Below are 18,310 nucleotides of genomic sequence, written 5' to 3'. Positions count from 1 at the left end.
TACTTATGTAGTCTCCAACAAGGGAAGTACAGCTTTCAGCCTGTAAATCATTTCCTGAGATTGGTCAGCTTAGGAAAAAGCATTGTTATTTTAATGCATTTTGATACAATCAGAAGCATGTGGTGCTGAGAGAGAATAATAATTTTCTTTATAAGGATTTAGTTTCAAGAGGGTAGAAATCTGTATTTGCCCGGCTTTCCTTGTTGGCTTGCCACTTGCTAAGTGTTTTCAAACGCACCATACGGTTCTTTTTGAGGGAGGAAATAAGGCATCTAATGCTTTCTACTGTGTTGCACCATGGTTTCTCATCTCCTTAGCACTGCCTGCTTACTTAATCATAAGCCAATTAAAGTATAATAACAGAACATGCTTTTGAACTGCTCATAAATAAAGAGAATTATCAGAGAAAGCGTGATAGAAGATTGAGAGGAGGAACTGTGAGCATTTTGGACAGCAATGTAGTTTGTGCCTCCTGCAGTGCTGGCTACTGATGTTCATGGTGAGTGTGTCTCATTTTGTCTGGTCACCAACAGCAGGATTTTTCAGAGGAGGGAAGAGGATATACTGTGGGGATTTGTGAGAGCACTAGAACCCTTTGAACTTACTCTGGTTTCTATTTCAGTGTCTTGCACTAGTCTCCTGTCACAATGTTATCAGCTGTTAATTAGTTCTCTGTTGGGAAACGTCAATGTCAAACAGGATCTGAGGCAGGTCTTGCTGATTTCACGTGGTCGAGACCCCCCCCTGCCCTGGGGCAGCTGTGGGCAAAGCCTGTGGTGAGGTGCAGGGCTCACCAGCCCATCTCAAACTTACTGCTGGAACCAAGGCCTTTCACATTAACCTGATCTCCACTGATGCTCAAAGCCTCCATAATTTGCAAAAAGTTACCTTTGGATTTGCAGATTCCTGGTCTTAAAAGCCAAGTGCCATGTTAGGTTGATGGCGAGGTGGTGGGCAGTAACAGATGCTTGATAATTATTACTTCTGGTGATTCCTCCACAGTGGCTGGGAAGCGCAGACTTCAGCACCCAGTATTGACCACCTGCGCTTTGTGAAGCAGTAAATGATGACAAATCTTCTGCAGCTAGAGGCAGTTGCTGTCACAGGCTCATCTTAGCTGAGCAGATGGCTCTAAAGGAGGAGGCGGTACTGATTTCTATAGGATTTCTAGACCCTTGAGCCACAGGAAGTTTTCCCAAAATGCATGAATCTCCACACAGCTTCAGACTTCTAAAAAAGTAGTTACAAGTTTGCATTATTCTTTAATTATGTGAAAAAAAACGTGCAACAGTTCCTTGTGAAACCCCAATATAGTGTTCTCCCACTTCTGGCAGCTTCTAGTTATTTTAAACTTTGTGAAAGATGTAGGATATTTTATTAAAGTAAACAAAGTTATCTGAAATGAGTGCTCTAAAAGGAAAACACTCCTGTTTTTACTAAAACCCTAAACTTTAATAAGGACAGACAAGTATGTATTCTTTATGGGTTTGCTGGCCTCAGCTTGACCTCAGCTAGCCATCTGGATCCCTATTTCTTAATAACATATAGTCTGCTGAATTTGGCTTTTATGACTTATAGCTTAAGCTATTAAATACAGAACATTTGCTTTCACAGGAACTACATAATTTTCAAATAAACAAGTGGTTGGAATATATACATTACGGGAGACAGTCCTTACAGCAAACTCCTCTCACAAATGAAAGGGGGTCAGATTTTCATTTGGGGAAAGTAACAAAGGACTTATTTCCAGAGTTAGGTTTGGCATTGATGTAGAAGCTAGGAAGTTGTGCTAAATGGAGTTTTTTCTAATCAAACACTTTTTCTTAATCAGAAAAAAAAAAAAAAGAAAAAGAAAAAGAAAACTGTTCTTGGGAAACTTACCAAACTGTTAAAAAACTTAACATTCCTGAAAAATTTCTCCCCCTTTTTTTCTGATTTTAAAATGCCTTTTTTAGACATCTTGAAAATGGAAGAAAAAAGTCATTCAGTTTGGAATAGCTCAAATTTCTGAACAGAAACTCAAAGAAAAACCAAGTAAAGCACTAGGTTGCTTTATTTTGGTTGACCTAGTCTGAAATATGCAGTGATAGGGATTTTTGCTATCTCGAGCTTGAATTGAGAAAATATGTCAGAAGCCTTGTGGGACCTGGCAAGGCGATCTCTGCCAGCTCTGGGCATTGGTGATCAGTGCAGCACCAGGCCAAGCAGTGCTGATGTACTTGGGGAATTCCCACCTGGTTCAGTGCAGCCCTGACAGGAAACACTAACTCAGGTTTCAAAAAGCTATGTGACTACTTTGCCTGGCACCTCAGCCCAGCTGAAAATCTTTGTTTCATGTTCATGTTTCTTCAAGGCTCCTTGGCTCAGGGTGTGGGGTACTGAATCAGCTTAAGCTTCTGCTGCTGGAGATGAGAGGGTCCCTGTAGTGTGAGGGGACCACTCCAGTTGCTGCCCATTTACCAGCACATGGAGAAGGCCAGGCCACAGTTTCTTTAGAAGCAAAAGAATCAAATTAAAATTAAAAAAAAAAAGGGGGGGGGGGGGGGGAGAGAAAAAAGTTAATGGTCAAGTGGGTAGAAGCAAGACTTGTGTCATTAGCTTTATTTATGGTTCCAGTCCTGCTGCCTGTGTCCTGAGCAGAAGGAGCCCTGAAAATAAAGCAGGATTTCTCTCAAGAGCAGACAGGCAGAGTGGATTAATGACAGGATACACTTGCAAGTGCCCACAAACCCAAACACAGCTGGGAAGTGCGATGGCTGCTCCCAGCTGTGAGGCTGGCCCTTTGTGCCTGCTTATTGTGGAGATGGTAATGTTGATGCTGGTTAGCACTGAGCCTGGCTGGGGATGTGGGTAATTGGTAGGAGGCTGCGTGGGACTGCATCCCCCAGAGCCTGCGCAGGGGAAGTGAGCGGGGAAGCGTGTGTTTGTGGGCCCCGAGGAAATGGAGGAGTCAGAGGTTTCTGCTCTGAGTTGGCCTCCAGACTTTTTATGAATTGTGTAAATGGAGGGTGACAGACTTGCTGAGTATAATGGTCTAAACTTTGTGACTAGACATTATTTACATGTCCATTTTGGAGAGAAGATTTGAGCCTGCCTGTGACAGCCACTCAGGAAGCACCCACAGTCTGGTTTGGAGCCTCTGCTCCAGCTTGAAATTCTGTTTTATGACAGCCCTCTGCCCAATCCCAACTCTGTATTTACAGATTTGTTACCTGCATACAGTGAGACAGCTGTGCCTGAACCCACCTGTACTCCACTGCAAACAGGCAAGGGCTTTCATGTAATCAGGATAGCTGGAGAAGAGGTTTTGCCAGTATTTTCTTAATTTCTTTATTAGACACAAAAGCAAGAGCTTTTGTTTATAGGGAATCCAGAGACTGAGGCTCTTAGGGACTGGAGAACTATGGTACTTCAGTCTCTTCAAGATAATTCTCCTACTGTTGCACCTCAGGGGGACCATGTGACTGAGGAACTTTTGGGAACCCTGTGCCACAAAAAGATCACTGATCTTTTAATGAAATTGTCATTCCTTAGCAAATGCCTGATGTTCGGCAAATTTCATTTGAGTTTGCTGCACTGAAGAGTTTAGCAAGGAGGAGGGAAAAGACCAGGTTGACAGTGGAATGAGGGGAAAGCAGGAGAAGGGGGCAAGGCTGGTGCCAACCACCCTGTGTTCTGGGGCTGAATATGCGAATGCTGGCAAGTCCTGTTTAACAGTGGAAACATCTCTTCCTGGCTGGTTCTGTTATCATTTTCTCTCTGGCTCATTTACTTAAGTCACCAGCTGGTTACTAGCTTTTCCACAAAGCAGGAACCAGATGCATACTAAGAGGAATTTTATGGCAGGAGTGGTTGCTTCAGCAGTCCCAGTCTGGAAGAGACAGTCCTCTTTTATGAGCATTGACATTGGTCAAGAAGAAAATAAAGCAATGCTGTATTTCAGATTTGGGGATAGAAGTTGTTTGAGAAGGAGCTGAATTTTTTTCAAAGATTGTTACTTCTTACTGAATTATAAGAAGGCATGCATAGATGCAAGTCTTTGTGTCCTTTAATTACAAGTGGCTTCATGAAGTGTGCCGTCCCTAGTGGCTGTGTCTGGCTGTTTGTGCAGGGGTTCTCCCACGCACAACCTTCCTGACTGACAGACAAAACCTGGCAGCACTCACTGTCGAGACTTCAGATGTTCCTCATGTGATTCTGCTCCACCCATCTGTCCATGGTGGTCTCCCCCACTGGTGATGCCGCAAGACAGACCATGTCGCGAGGCTCTGGGTGACTCAGGTCACAGCGCAGCATGTTGGGTTGACGTACTGACACGGTGAGCGTGAGCTGAGATTCCAGAGGAATAACAAAGTCAAACACCCAAGGCACATGCAGCTATTTTCCCCATCACTCTGGCTTCCAGACAGAACACCTTCTGCAGCAGTCAAGCAGTTGGCCTGGGACAACTGGGTCTTAACCGTGACAGCTGCCTTGGTTAGACTGTGTCTATCCAGAGCAGGGAGATGGTGGTCATTCTGTCCTCAAGGGCATCTCCTGTCCCCTCCTAAGCCACCTCTCACTGTGTGTTCTTGCTGCATGCCCTGGCGAGGTCTTGGTCGTGGTCTCTGGTTCCTCTGGTGACTGGCACAGAAGGGAGGCTGGCACTCACCAGGGTTGAAGTCCTGTCTGTGGATGCCTTTTTGTGAAAGCATCTGGCACCTCACAGGCTTTCTTAAAACCTCTAAAGCTGAACGAGTGAGTTGTTTGCTGGGCTGTCCTGCTTAGCAGCTCCTGAGCTGGTATGATATGACCTAATTAGGCTGGTAACAGTTCATAGATGCTGTCCCTGGCGTGTCTGGCTGGGATGTGCAGGGGGTGGCAGCGGCCATTTCTCGAGACTCCAGAGGTGCAGACCTTCAGGCAGGCCTGGAGGAAATGACAGCAGGGGATGTCTGGAGAATCCTCAGCAAAGCAAGCAAAAAGCTTCCAGTTGTCAAGTACAGAAAGACTTTGCTATACTTAATTCCCCTTCACCCTGTGACAGGTGACTTGTGCATTCCAGATTGCTAATGGAGATAAGCAGTTTAGAGGTGATTTAAAAGATAAAAGGTTTAAAGCCTGTGGGAGCTTTTGCTCTGCAGTTGTATTGTGCATGGCAAGTGCATGTATTACTGTAATGTGTGTGAAATGGGTCTGTCAATAGGATCATGAGCAAAGCCGTGTCTTGCCAGTGAAACTTCCATAATGTGCCATGGGATGTGGTCAGTACTGCTTGGCTAGGATGCTCTAAACTGGGGAGAAGGAAGAAGCAGAAATCCAAAGTATGGTACTAAAATTTCTGAAAAAAAAAAAAAAGCTGGGAATGCTTGCTAATCTGTACCGCATCCCCTGCTGCGAGGTGGAGGTCTTCAGGCAATGTTTTTATGCCATTTGTATTTATCTTTGGCATCTCTAGTGGCACATATGCCACAGCGCTGGAGCCGTGCCTTCAAGGATGTGTTCTAGCCAATGTCTTTTGTGCCCCTTCCTTCTTAATCTGGTGCTTTGGGCCTTATTATTTCAAATATATCCACCACAGTGTAAAATTGCAGTTTAAACTCCGTTACCATGGGTACCACGCAATTTGCACAGCCTGCTCTCCACTCCTCAAAGTTAACTTTGGAGCATTTAAAATTAGAGATAACAGAGCCAGCTGATTACAGAAACCTGTGGACTAGCCATAGGCTAATGTGTCTTCCCCATACAGCTCCAGAGCTGCCTTGAATCCTGAAGCGTTGCTCTTCTGTCATCATGTAGTTTGCGTTAACAGGCATGCTGGGAAAGGGCTGCACTTGTTTACTACAGGATTATGGAGTTACATACAGGGTTACATCAAGGGCAACACTGGGAATATATGTTTGACCTTATTATTAGAGGCAAGAGGTGAGAGACCTTGATTTTCTCTCCATCTCGGGCAGTAACGCACTTACCCACGGGAATTCTCTCAGTCTACAAACCTGTAAAATGGGATTTTATTACTTTTTCATCTGAATCATTTCCTAAAGTTTAATTGACACCTTTAAATTGTATAATATCACACTGACAAGAAAAGTAAACCCAATCCAAGCCAAAAAAAAGTGATATATTTTTATTGTGTCTTACTTTGCATTTCCATCACACCTCTGAAATACAAAGTTGACTCGAAGGTATAGGATGTACTGAGGAAATTTTCTCTCTGCATAGTGTATCACAGGAAAATCTGCAGGAGGAACAGAACTGGTGTGTTAGAAAAGGATCCTCAAGCAATAGGAAGGAGCCAAGCCAATGCAGCAGCTCTTGGTTTTTTAACCCCTTCTTTTAGGCCTTTCTTTGTTTCTCAGCTTCAGGTAGAAGAAAAGGTTCTCTTCTCTCTCTGAAGCTTTCTCTCTGCCCCTTAAGACCCCCAGTAACAGTGAAAGACTCCTGTCGTTTGGAAAGCAGTTGTTGCAGCTGCCTTGTCTGTTCACCTGCACGCTATGCAGGGGCTGTATCTGTATTAGAGTCCTGGATGCTTCAGAGAAAGGAAAACCAGCTTTAACTTTGGACAAGAGAGCCTGGAAACCAGAGCAGCATAGAGCTTAGCATGGAGTAATGTACTCCTGCTTTCCCTCCGGGGTGAATCTTTGCCTGCTCCAGTAGGACAGGACTCAACACCACCAACTAAGAAGATGCCCTCATTGCTGCTGGGTTGAAGTGTGTCCCTGGAGTAGCCGTGTAGGCAGCACGAACCTGTGGCCAGTCTGTGGTGTGGCTCATGCCAGGCTCATCAAGGTGCACAGGGTCCTGCCTGCTCTGGGTGCGCGGGGCATCACGTCTTCAGCTTCCCTAAATCCATGCTTTAGCAAAGCTGGAAGTGGCTCTGCCCAGCCATCAGGCTCATTGCAACACTTTGTCCTGACCCTTAGTCACAGCTTCTTGAGCTCTCTTCTTCCCTCCTCTCCTCCATCCATCCCCTTTTCCTTCTTCAAAATTATTGTGACCTCTGAGGGAAAGACTCCCATACTGCTGGTTTGCAACAGCTTGGCTGTCAAGGCTTTTGTGAAGAGATGAAAGGCAATGGCTGATTCTCTCTGTTGATGGTGTCTGTCACTCATGACTGAGACAGAAAGCCCTCTGCAATTTTGGCACATCCTGGCTTTATTCGCTGCAAGAGCTCTGCTTGGGAACAGGCTCATTTTAACACACACTTTGGTTTTGCATCCATTAGAAAGTGCTTAGTCCAAAGACAGATGAAATGCAGTATTTAATAAGATGCATGTATTACAGTGCCCTTATTCTGAAGTAGGTTTTTGTTTTGTTTTATTTTTCTCTTCATTTAAGAAGAAAAAAAAAGGGGGAAAAATTGCAGTTACTTCCTACAAACTTAGTAGTAGTAGTGTTTGGCAAGGTCTTGGTCCCAAGAGGTAGAGGGAATGTAAAGTCATGTCCCAAATGGAAAGGTCTCCAGCTTCCAACGGGAGCTCTCTGTGTGTGCTGTTAAACAAAGAGTGGAAACATGTCTTCTGGTGTGTGGTATTGAGGTGAGGACAGTGTGCCCCTAATAGGTGGTAGATTTCTCAGTCTCAGATCTTAAATAAATACTTTTTCTTGGCTACCAACTTGCAGGGTTGCAGGTTTCTGTTTCACTAAATGACTGTAGCAGACAGTCCTTATCTAGAAAGGAGTCTTAGTGAGCTTTTTGTCTCCAGCATGTGAAGATACACCTTGTGTCCATACAACAGTTTAATGGATTTCTGAAATAGCTGAGGCTTCTTAAAACAAATGGCAAAAACTGTGGTACATTGCTATGGCAGCAGTTAACAGTGAGAGTCTTATAATGGCCGTTCTCCTGAAGGCCAGATTCTTCTGCGGAGGAAGCCAGCCAGAGCTGCGGCCGAAGGGGGTGTCTGGAGTAACTCAAAGTGACCTGAGCTCTTTCTGCTTTGCTGACGAACTGAGAAAAAAATAGGCCAGCAATTCATTTTACAAGTCTCTTAAGCTATCATAAGAATTTATAGGAACTCATTATACAATAAATTATAGATATAAAATAGCAGGTGGCACGTCTTTCAAGCGGTATTCATTAAAATTCATCTTGACAAGACCAGGAAAACAGCCCCCAGACCTATCTTCACTGAGCAACTACTAAGGAAGTAAGTTGTGGTTAAGAGAAATTGAGCGTTAATGACAGGTCTATGCTAGTAAACGCAGCACAATGTCTCAAATACCTCAGCAGTAATTGTCATCAGAGCAATTTCTTTCCCTGCTAGTTATAAAATCAGATATGCTAGAGACACTATTTGTAAAACCCAGACACCATATATTTTCATGAAATGTAACAACTGTCTCCATCTCCGAGGTTCCTGAAACAAACCTTCTTGGGGTCCTAGCTGGGCTGCTGTATGCAAGCTGTGAAAAATATTGACGTACTCATTTTATCCTTTGCTTTTCTTGTCCTTCTCTGTTTCCTTTCTTTATTCCTGACTTACTGGCAGCCACTAATGTAGCCCAGTTACTTCTGCGCCAAGAGGATGAGGAAACCGTTTCCTCCCAAGCCAACTATGCTGACACTGCTAACCTTGATTTCCATAAATGATTGAACGGTGTCTCCTGTCTGTAGTGTATTTCAGGCTCCAGTTACCCAAGATTCTTGGATGCTGAGAGAGCTTTTCATCTTCCCCATCTCCTCCTCACAGTCATAACCAAGCCTGACTGTCTCCTCTACCTTCACAGCTGTGAGCTGCTCAGACTAACAGTAGCAGCCCCAAGATGCTTTTCCCCATGAATTAGACTTTTCTCAACTTGTAGGGTTTTAAAAATTTTTTCTAACCTACTGAAAATTTTGATGTGGATATTACAGTGAAAAGGAGATTTCTGTAGTCACCAGACAAGCAGTGGGAATTAAAAAGTATTGAGAGTAATACAGTCATTTTAACACAGTAGCAATTTAATAGCTTTTATAATAAATAAATTTGTGATGGCAAGATCAGCATTGATTGGTTTTGCAGCACTAAAACTTTTTCTAGGTCAGCTGGGTCAAAAGGCACCATTTCCTAACACTACTGCTAAGCCAGCTTTTAGAGGTAGACATTTTCTAGGAGGGAGAGGAGTACCTAGTTATGTGCTGCTTAAAGCCCACTCAGACTGACAGTGAAAATTTCAGTATGGGTTTCTCTCAGTCAGGGTGGCGCTGGACTCTTGATTCTCAAGTTGAGGCAACATCCTAGTGCAGTCCTTTCTGAATTTCTGGGCCACACATGCAGCCAGGGTAAGCTGTTGACTTCTGCTGATGATCAGCAATTAACACCAGCATAACCTGGCCTCTGGATTGCCTCCTCTAGCTGTGGTGCTTTAAAGACATTTGCTATCCACATCAACACCAGCTGAAATTCAGATATATTTGACCTTCATTCCCTAGAACTTTGGAAACTGAATAATAAACATGTAGTGAATTCTGCCATCCAGATATCAGATTATTTTTCTTTGCATCCATTTGAAAAATGTTTATTATCATATTTTAAGCCTCTGCTGCTGAGGGGAAAGCATAGGGTGGGAGTGGGAGGGTGTGGAAAGTAGGAAGGGGGAGGAGAGTGTACTCTAAAAGGAAAAAGCTATGTGGAAAGCTTTGGTACTAATGGATTGGATCCATTTGCAGCCTTATTGTTTGCAGACTAACGTGTATAATGCATTGTTGGGCAAAACACTAAATGCTTAAAAGTAATTTATGGCAATTTAGGTTTTTATCATTGCTTGCATGTTGCTCTGGGGAATATGTAATAAAAGACAAGCTCCCGGACTGAAAGGTTTATAGTCTTAAATGTGCAATTCTGCAGGCAGCTCAGTAAACTAGTAGATCTCTGTAAGGCAGAGTCAGGGGCTCGGGTGGGTGGGCTGACCCCTCAGGGTAGCAGCACAGCTCCCTTCTGAGGGGAAGAAGTGGAACAGCTTAGGAAAAGTACGCACTTAGTCCTTGTAATTTTAATCGCAGGTAACCATGCAGAACAGATGTGTGTAGTTGGGTAGGTCATACAGGAGTCTTTGAAAAAAACGCCAAAGTGAAAGAAAGGGAAACAGCTCCCATAAAAGACAGATTTTTTTTAATTGCATAAAATGTATACATCAAGAGAATTGTTTTTGAAAGTTTAATAAGAGGAGAAGCAGGAGTAGGTGCACATTAGTGAAAAATAGTTACAGATACCTTGTGCATAAAAGAGAGCCTTAGTCCTCTGTTGCGTGCATGTATGTGTATGCACATTGGTTTTCTTCTGTCAGTTTTTACAGGTAGATGTCAAAGTGTTTAACAAAAAGAAGGAAATGTAATGCCTAATATATAAAACAGGGGAAGTAGGATGGAGTTGCTGGCATACTCTACCCACAGGCAGATGGCAGAGCCAGAGTAAACAGGTATCCTTAACCCATTTTATGCTAGGTTGCAGTGCATCCAGCCTAGAGCTGTCTAGACCTGTGCTAGTCTGCATCCACAGAAATTCTGTGTGATGTACTTAAGTGAAAGTAAATGTATGCTAAATGCACTTACCAGTCTGTATGTGTGAACAAGGCTTCAGCAAGGTTTCTTCATTGTGATAAGCTTGCATGATGTGGTAAAGGTTTCCGTATCCAAGATTGAAGGGTCTTCTAATGGCAGCTTCCAGTTAGAAGTGAAAAATAGCTTGTCTGTTTTGTGCCCTCTCCCTTGGGAAAGGTGACACTTAGAGCAGCCAAGGCGCCGTCCCCTGCCGTCCTGGCTCCGGGACATCGACAAACCAGCATTGCCTTCATCAAAGCACAGAGGTTTTCTAAAGACTCTGCCAATTTCAATTAATTCCTTATTGGGTCAGCTTCTTCATGAATTTCTGTCTGAAGCAAGAGGGTTAGGGAGAAAACAAAAAAGAAACCCTTCCTAACACATTCTGCACTGTGATTATTAGAAGATGCTCATTGGAAGTGGAAAACCCCATTCATGTATGTAGTGCCAGGTTCTGACCAGGTATTTAAATGTTAACTTCTTGTTTTCCAGATAACTGCCCCGAATGTGGAGCTGTTGTCTCCTCTGTGTGGGTAGGCATCTCTTCTGTTTCCAAGGGAAGAATCTTTGAAACATCTCATTTTCTTCCTGGTCAGCAAGAGGTGGAAATGCTGATTACAGACTGTCTCCAGCAAATTCCTGGGACAGCAAAACTGCTTCCCGCTTCTGGTATCTGTATTTTGATTGCCTGCTATTTTTGGTATTCTGCTGCCAGCTAAAATCACATTTATTGCAGTTAGACCTTTAGCAGAGAGGTGATTGAGGTTTCAGTTCAGACTATTAGAGTGCATGTTCAATGGTGGTAGACAATGTTAAAGTTCAAAGCAGAATATTTTTTTTTTTTGGTAAAAATGCCACCTGATCATCTGGCATACTTGATGTAGGTGTGTCCATCCTTCTGTTAATGTCCCTGTTGAATGCCTCTGTCTTCTGCATTTACCTCTCCCAAGAGGCGTGCACCCACCTCCTATGGTTCTGACTACGTGGCATTATTTTGCATCGGTGACACATCAGAGTGCTGTTGGGACGCCGAGTGCTGAACACTCAGCTGTTGAGAACATCGATCTTTCTGCTGAGCCAGAGCAAATTTAATTAGCTTATTTTAACATTCTTCTTCATCCCGCGGGTGGGTAGAATTGATGCTGGCTGGAGCCTCATTTCCACATAGCTCATTTAGGGTAACTAATTATTGCATGTAAGTGAATGGTACACTCTGCTGACAGCCTCTGCAGTAAGTTGGAGCAGTCACTTTCCATTTATTTGCTGTCAGAGCCATCTGAAACCTTCCCCCTTCAAGGCAGCAAAATCTTCCAGTTCAGCTGGATGTTAACAGGGCAAAGTGTTGGAAAGCTGTAGTGAGCACAGCCCCATGCTGGTGACATGGTGCAGCCAAGGAGACTATCTCAGTGTCGCAGAATGAAAGTCCAGGCTTGGAAATAAGAAAAGCCTGAACTGTCTCCAGCTTAAGGTTAGTCCCCATTGTGTGTATACATTATGATTCTTTCTAATTGCATACTTGCATCCTAGTTTTACCTTAATGCTATCCTTATTTTTAACTTGGTTTTAGTCATGTATTTCTCACTAATCTAGTTCCTGGAAATGTCTGACCCATTCTTGCTGAAGCTTTAAAACAAACAACTCCCAAACAAAAGCATTAACTTGAGTCAGATATCATATATGGGGAATTAATTTCTGAACAACTAAAATCAGCAAAGTTATAAGAGTCTGAGAGGGGAGAAACTGTGCAGCCTTAAATACAGGTGGTAGTACCAGCTGTCCCCATAGTACTTAGGGGATATGCAAAGACATGTGTAGCAATGAGGTTCCTTTCTCCTTGATCTCAGCCACTTCAGTATCTGTCTGCTACTTGCATCTGTAATGTTTTCTCTTGTGGGCTTTGATCAGAGGCTTACAATAAAGAGAGTGTGTGGGGAAGGATGTACAGAAGAGGTTATTTCAACAGGCTAATTTGGTGTATGAGCATTTCTTACTGAGTAAAGAGGGTCACAAAATGGGTAGTAACGTCTGTTGTAACCTTTGTTATTCCAGATAAGCTGCAGAAAACCTAAGACGCTCTGCTATACAAGTGAGGCAAGAAAAACAGTTTGAAGAAATTGGAGTAGTTCCCTCAGCTGCTCTGAAGTGTTATACTTGGAAGTCAGTAGGGGGGCTCTCACTCTTCTTCCATTACTTTCTGGGCATCTTTGCAACCACTTCCCTTGTTCCTGCTTGAGATCCTTTGGCAGCAGAGACTGTGCACAGAGCAGCCCTGTCAGGTCTCCCAGTGGAGGGAGTCTGCCTGGGAGTGTGCTGTGCTCCATTTGCCTTTCCTGATGGGTGTTTTTTTGGTTTTGGAGCCATCATCAGCTTTTCTTAGGGCAGACATAGGGATTAAGAAGCTTCTTGCTGGTCCCAAAGTAGGCTAGACTTAACAGGGTATCTGAATTAATGTGTCTCAAGTGAACTGTGGAAAATAAAGCTGAGAGAAAAAGGCTTGGACATAAGTGTACACATATGTAGCATTTTATAGTCCTTATAGTGTTGAATTTATGCTAAATTCACTGAATAGAGACTAAATAGAGTGTGTATTTCTCTATTTCTTTATAGGAACAGAGAGTTTCCCTTGGTTAACAACCAGACGCAGCATCCTATCATCTGCTTAAACAGGTATGAACTTTTTACTTGTTAGCATAGTTTCACAAGGAGACTACTTCAACAGACCAAGGAAGCTTGGGAAAAGAGCAAAAAGAAAACTCCTCTAGCTCCGGGAACACTTTATTTTTCTGGGGTTAGTTCCTGCTTTTGTAATTTGTCTTGGTTTTTGTTTTAAAAGCTTCCTGTGTCTGATAGGAGCCACCGTACCTGTTGTCAAAGAAGCTGTTGCCTTGCTTTTGGCTTAGCAAGAACCTGCTTATAGTTCTGGGTGGAAAGGGCCTAAGATGGTGTTGATACAAAGGCAGAGTATCTGAGAGAGGTGATGGTGTTGCTACATGCTGCTCTGGTTTGTCATGCCCTGCCACTGCAGCGAGTTGTACAGCAGAAAAGAGGAGAACGGTTTGGCAGAGTAAGGGCAAGCATAATACTGCCTCATCTCCAGAATTAAAAATGATTGGGTTAGATCTAAGAAATGCACTTTTTCTCCTTTTAGGGAAAAACAAAACTTTCAGGAGAACCTCCCCAGAAGTCTAAGAACAAATGTTAGAGAGAGCATGTGCTGCCTGTGTCATGTGGATAAACCAGTAATTGTTTTGCCGGTATTTCTATATGCACATATATTAATTTCAGCTTGATTTACAAGTGAACAAGTTTGATTTAGAAGTTTACAAGCAAATAGGAATGGAGTTTGATTGAAAGACTATATATGAAGCATAGGGAAGAAATGCAGGAGGGCAGACTCAGTAGGGTGGCAAATGCCCAAGTTTCTGCTGTTGTAACTTCACTTGGGCAGGGCAGGGTGAAATACTGCCATTCTTTTAGGGTGAAGTGTGTTCACTCTGCCTTACAACACAAGCAAAACAAGAAGGTTTTGGTGAGCTCGGGACATGCCTGTAGAAGCTCATGGGGAGTTGAGGTATAATGGGATCGTGGTCCCCTTCCCAGGATCTTCTCTCAGCAAGTTAGAGGAGGTTCAGACTCTGCATCCTTTGAGGAGCAGCATCAACACATTCGTCTGATAAAAGTTACCTCCTCTTGTGTTGTCATTACCAAAAAGGTGCTGGATTATGCTAGTTTAGGGCATGTTCCTTCTGTGAGGGTGAGCAAAATCAATCTCCCTCTTTCCTGACCATCCCCTAGTTTACTTCTGCATGAAGTCTATCCAGGCTCTGTGAATTTGAAGGAAATCAAGAGTCAAATTTGGTCCTCTAGGTTTTTAGGTTACAAGTACTAGGGGGTTCACTTTTCATCCGTGAACTTTTCTCTCTTGCAAGCTGTGGCAGCACAGACCTGCTATGGGCTGTGGGAGTCAGATAAAGGCAGTGTGTGCCAGCTTCTCCTGTCCGTGAGAGACATGCTGCTGGCGTGCCTGAGGTTTAGGGTGTCTTTTGTTGTTGTGCTAAATCTCAGTGCTGCTACTTCTCTTGGAAAGCGTGGCACAAGCAGCCCAACAGTTTGGGAAGGAGCATTTGCTTTCTGGAGGGTGAACTGTGGGAGGGCAGAAGCTGCCCCAGCCCCGGCATTTGCTCACGTCAGGCTCCCTGGGGGCAGCCAGCATGTACAGCAACCCAACACGCCTGCAGACTGGCTCCCTGCCAGCGTCTGCCAGGGCGGAGGGCAGCATAAGGCTGCTTACAGTGATCCTGAACGCTTCAGGAATTTTCCCATGGCCCCAGAATACCCTTGCAGCAGTGTGCAAGTACTAAATGATTAAATTAGCCTCTAAGACTTAAATTAACGGGCAGAGTTATTGCATTCACCATTTCTCCATTGATAATATTCCACTGGTGATAAAGTAAATTCTCAGACATCTACTGTGCAAAGCTTAAATTGTCTCTGCAGGTCCCCTCCTTAACTGACAGGCCTAAATTATCGCTCTTGAAATAAATAATATATTGATGGAGTGCCCCATAGCCTCTTGGTACTGCTGGGATGCCACAGACAGCTTAAGAAGTGGGAAGTCTGACATGAAAAGAGAGGGAAACAATTGTACATCAGGACTAGCATTTTCTACACAGGGTCACTGCATCAGTGGTTAGGAGATAAAAACCGGGTATAATATCTTCTGAGCATTGCTGTCTGTCCTTTGTGTCTGTAGTGACTAAAAGTAGCAGTGAAAACTAGCAGTGGAAATAATGTGCTACAAGTGGTTGACAGGGGAAAGTTGTAATAAAGGAGGTAGGGGCTCAGGAAAAGGAGCCTGTCCCATTGTCTCCTGTGTAAGAGCATCCCCCAAGGCTGGGCTGTTGCCTGAGGAGGAGGAGTAACAGAACCAGAGTGGCATGGAGGGCTACAGGGATGGGTGATAAATCTCACATCTCTCTGAGCTGGGGTGTCAGTACACCCCATTTGCAGCATTTGGAGCTGAGGGCTCATCTTTGGAAGTATTATGGCAATCTCTGATGGTGTGGTTTTGCTTTTGGGGCTGCTGCAGTGACTCGTCACACTGGTCACTGGGCCCCGTGATTCCCAGTGCACTGTGAACAAACTCAGTGTCTCCTCACACGAGCTTTTCACTGAGCTGTCTCTGCATGTGAGCAGGTTCTGTGAAGGCACTCCACACCAGGAAGGTACCAAGGCAATCTGCTCACCTGGACGCTGCCTAGGCCTGGTGTGGGGCTGTTTCTGAGCAGGGAGAGGAACTAACACCTCCAGAGGCTTTGTCACCTTGAGATTCCTAGTAATTTTGAGTAGCCTTTTCGGTATAAACATTACTTGCACTTCTTTCTACTGTGAATCTACTGATGCTCAGAAGGAAAGGCATGAAGATGGGGACGGTGCTTGGCAGCAGCCATCCTGAGCAGAGGCTGAAGAACAGCCAAGGGGCCGAGGTGCACCTGTGGTGTTCTCGGGGAGAATGTTTGTGTATTGATATTTTGTCTGATTTAGGTTGGAACCTCTTCAGATGCAAGCACATCTTATATGAATTTGGTAGAGAGCTAAGTGCACTTTAAATGACTGCACTTTAAATACTCCATAGCTTATATTTCAGGCTTAGAAATTTCCATCACCTCTGGTTGGAAGTTTACATTGTACAGAAAGATGTCAGTGAGCAATGATTTCCTCTAGGAAAAGGGATGCAAACTGTTACTTGCTAGAACGGTTTCTTGTAGTACTCACAGAAGAAATGTCTTAATTTCTGGAGAGCCAAAAACTCTAGAGATGATGTTCTTCTTTTTCATTTTGATTACTTTGGGTTTTTTTCTCGGTGATCTTCGTAGCACTAGGGAAAGATTATAAGTGGGCAGAGTGCAAGATCTAGCTTAGTGGTATTATTGGCATTGTCTTCTCTTTTGCCATGCAGCCGGCTTTGGGTGTCTCCAGTGTGACATTGGGAGTGTTGCAAGGAGGCATCCCCACCTGGGTGGTTCTGACACAGGGCTGAAGGAGGCTCTTGGCGTGCCTGCTGTCACAGCCAGCGTGGCATCCCATCCTCCTTCATCAACTTCCCTCTTAAAAATAGTCTCCTGCCAACCAGTAGGCTGTTCTGCTACCTCACTTTCAAGAAACCTGTAGCTTCCAGCTAAAACTTATCAATGGCCACAGGGTTCCTGTACCAAACTAGCCTTTGGTTTTTCCTCCTTTGTGTTTATCCCTTATCATCAGCCTACCTCTTTCCTCCTTTGAAAGGACAGGCGTCATTGATTTTATAATCAACCTGTCTCTTTCCTCCTTTTTGTGATTATCTTAATATTCATTATCTGCACCTTTTTTTGTTTGAAAACGCCTGTTTTGAACATAAGCCATAAAGGCAGAACACTGTGTTACTTGTATTTATCAACTATGAAACACAGCATTTGCTACATTTTGAAAGGATTCAGGTGTAGTTCTTAAGCAATGGAAAGAAAGGAGAATGTCCCCTGTCACTAGTAAATCATCATGATGATGGTGGTGGTAATAATCCTACCTAGCAGGCTGAGTCACTAGTAGATGTTTAAAACTTGTTTACAGCCAAGAAGCAAGATTGTTCAGGCAGGAATTGACAGGCATGGGGTATATGACTTGCGGTGGCTTTTTCGTAAGTATCTCCCTAACTCCTTGGATGCAAGAGGTGGGCCAGAGAGACCAGGAGGGGAGAGTAAGACGAAAATGTCATCCTTCCTTTCCCATGTGTAGTGATGAGCAAAGGAGCCTAATTTTGAGGATGAGATTGGTAAGTAAGGGAAACTGGACCATTCTGTGTGTTGCAGCTCATGCTTGATGCTTTTGTCAGGATCAGCAGCCACCCCCAATACTGAGCTTTTCCACTCCTCTGCAGTACTTAAGTAGCTTTATAGAGGGGCAAGATTAAGGAAATTGAAGGTAAGTTAACAAGCTGATTCTTGGTTTTGTGAAGGCTTACCACAGTTGAGAAGTATGTTTTCTTTTGCATCTCCATCAGTAAAGTCAACGTAATACTTCCTGTAGCTCAAGAACCAGTCCAGTGTGCTAATGTTGAATTCTCACAACTGTGATTTTTGTCCTCTGAGTCATGTGAAAGGAAAGAAAACTCAACACTGTGGAGTAGAAGCCCAGCTCTCCTAAAGGCAGTTGAATTTTTGCCATGGACATCCTTTTGAAAACATATTGTCTTACTAAGGATTATAGCTTTATGGCTATGTGAAAAAGGAATTGCCAAACACGTCTAAAAATTATGCTTCCAATTTTGAAAGTTGTACAGTCCTTACTGTGTGGTGTATGTGCCAGCCCTTCATTCATGGGAACTGGAGGGAAACTCTGTTGGTCTGATTATGCCATCCATCGGGATGTGACCAGGCTGGTGACCTGCTCAGAAAGGCCTTGTATCACTTGCCTCTCCCAGTGGTCTGACCTACCAGATGTCCCCTTTTTATCTTCATGGCAAACCCTGTTGCTGTCTAAAACCACCTTTGTCCATAGCATCCTACTGCTGAGTTCTCCTCAACTTTCCTGTGAAGCATCTGGTTCTGCTGGTGTCAGGGCCGGGATACGGCGCATGGAGATGTGCTTTTGCCTGCCAGCACTGGCAGGGGGCTGGAAGTCAGTGCTGCCTGCAAAGTGCTCCTGGAAAGAATGATTCCATTCCCACTTGATAACTTTGTGGTTAGTCTTTGTAGTGCGAATTGTGGAATGCCGAAGTGTTACAACCCTGTTATGTTCAGTGCTGGAAACCTGATGTTCAGAGTTAAGCCT

At 43.9% G+C, this 18,310-nt stretch overlaps 1 protein-coding gene across 27 annotated transcripts in view; it reads left to right on the top strand.

Moving 5' to 3' along the window:
- Positions 1–18,310, top strand: part of MAP2 (microtubule associated protein 2) — a 234,011-nt gene that overhangs the window by 118,404 nt on the left and 97,297 nt on the right. For 23 of the 27 annotated variants that reach the window (XM_074910435.1, XM_074910427.1, XM_074910447.1 and 20 more), the window contains one exon: positions 13,112–13,171. The gene's annotated coding sequence lies outside the window, so the exon portion shown is untranslated. Of the gene's footprint in view, positions 1–445; positions 500–10,997; positions 11,174–11,859; positions 11,973–13,111; positions 13,172–18,310 lie in introns of those variants that run through there. The other 4 variants (XM_074910424.1, XM_074910436.1, XM_074910421.1 and 1 more) reach the window with 4 other exon arrangements.

The sequence above is a fragment of the Athene noctua genome, chromosome 7 (assembly GCF_965140245.1).
Source record: "Athene noctua chromosome 7, bAthNoc1.hap1.1, whole genome shotgun sequence".
Classification (NCBI taxonomy): domain Eukaryota; kingdom Metazoa; phylum Chordata; class Aves; order Strigiformes; family Strigidae; genus Athene; species Athene noctua.
This window is presented reverse-complemented; position numbering and strand designations above follow the sequence as displayed.